We start from the raw sequence: 1,848 nt of genomic DNA, 5'->3' as shown, positions 1-1,848 counted from the left end.
ACTCTCTAATATCATTTATTGATCTGGTTGTTGATTCATACCAGACTAAGGTAATTCTTGTATCATGCTTTGTTCATTCATTGCTAAATATGCCTTATATTGGAGTTGACAGACTGAGAGTTTATTTTGTCATATGGATTCTCATGATGTCTCTAATATGGAGTTATTTATTTTCTATAGAAAAAGGAGAATATCCTTTACAGAATCACTAATTCCTTCCATAGCGGCTGCTAATACGGAGTGTATAAGGTAGTCTTATGCTTTATGTTTCCTATACTCCGTCTGATCATACATATCAGTGAATTTCCCCAGATAAAGATATATATTGATCATAGTGTGCAGTATTTTTCATTTGTGTATGACACACAGATTATAATAATGTTCATATGTACATTTGTTTAGAATATCCCGTATATCTTCATTCAGACTCACATGGTACCTCACTTGTCAAAGTGGATCTCATTATCAACAACTTATCAGAAAATTTGATGCATAAGGTAGATAATGTATATGCACACTATGATCTTTTGTAAGATTCCTATATTATGTGACGTTCATACTAATATTTTCACTATTTGTACAGGATCTCAAGCATATTTACCCATTGATTCGTTGTGACGAGTGTTTATCATATATCACCTATCTAACATTTAGGTGGGTGTTTATTTATGACTTCATATCGAATATGTCATTTGTAATCCCATATTTCTCATAGGCTAGTTGATTGTATCGATAACTTTTGTCATGTTGTCATATATCTCAAAAAAATTGTGTATTTTTTTGTCTTTCAAAATTAGTCTTTGACAACATAATTCATGTGATAAACTTATGTGATGAACTATGTAAGTTTTTGTACCGAAGTGATTATCCTGTATGTTACTGTACAAAATGGATGTTTACCATCTGATCTTTTTTCTTAGATAATATTCCATCCTTGATAAAGACCGTAAAACACGCGGTCGAAACGTTGGATGTGATTTGAGAAATTATTGTGATCCATGCACAAATAAATACACGTTTGAAGAATCAAAAGCATCTCTATTTTTCGTATTTTCATTCAGTGTGCCAGAGTTTTTCTCTTTTACTGTATGCTTTTTTCCTCTGAGCACCTACAATTCACACAGTGAGCCAGGTATAACCACTACTATTGTCAGTGCTCATGTGGCGCCTTGGACAAGCCAGGACGTCACAGGTACTGCAACAACACACCCCACACCCCGGTTAGGAACATCAAGGTCAGACACAAATCCTTGTTGTCTCCCTCCAGGGGCTGATGTCCACACCAGGTGGGGTGGAGCCAGGCGGTTGTCTCCTCCCACTGAGGAGTTCACAGTCCTGGAGGCGGGAAAGAAGGTCAGATAGTGACTAGGAGTTGGAGTTCCGCGATGGAAAGTGAAGGAGGGGAAGTAGTGGTTGAGGAGCTGGAGCAGGCTGACCGTGTCCGGGTACGTGGCCCGGGCACCTGAGAGCAAGGTTGGCAGACGGTGGTGACCGTCTGCAGGCGAGGCCGATCGACGTGGAACCGTAGGACCGGGGTCGGGCGGTGGCCCGCCGGTACCGAACCGGGGAGCGAAGAGAGGCCAGCACCATTCGGCAGGGCCTACAGACCCCGACCAGGCTTGGAGTCGCCTTTAAACCAGTCAAATCCGTCAGCGACGGGAACCTCCGGGGTTTCCTAGCAGTAAAGACCCGACTGAAGGCAACCGTCCAAACCGTGAGGGAGATAAAGCTACCGCCAGAGCTAGAGCTCCCAGGGCCAGAGCCTGCGGGCAAAGGAAGGGCTCCCAACATACCGCTGGGGAGCGGGTTATCAGTGGGAAGCCATTGGGGCCGAGAACAGAACACCAG

At 43.0% G+C, this 1,848-nt stretch overlaps 1 long non-coding RNA gene across 1 annotated transcript; it reads left to right on the top strand.

Moving 5' to 3' along the window:
- Window positions 1-635, top strand: LOC142294964 (uncharacterized). Its single transcript, XR_012751326.1, has 4 exons — window positions 1-50; window positions 181-249; window positions 403-497; window positions 584-635. It is a non-coding gene; the product is annotated as an uncharacterized LOC142294964 (long non-coding RNA).
- The last annotated feature ends 1,213 nt before the right edge of the window (window positions 636-1,848 follow it).

Source organism: Anomaloglossus baeobatrachus, chromosome 3 (genome assembly GCF_048569485.1).
Source record: "Anomaloglossus baeobatrachus isolate aAnoBae1 chromosome 3, aAnoBae1.hap1, whole genome shotgun sequence".
Lineage (NCBI taxonomy): Eukaryota > Metazoa > Chordata > Amphibia > Anura > Aromobatidae > Anomaloglossus > Anomaloglossus baeobatrachus.
The sequence above is the reverse complement of the archived record's forward strand: the minus strand, read 5'-3'. Positions and strand labels throughout refer to the sequence as shown.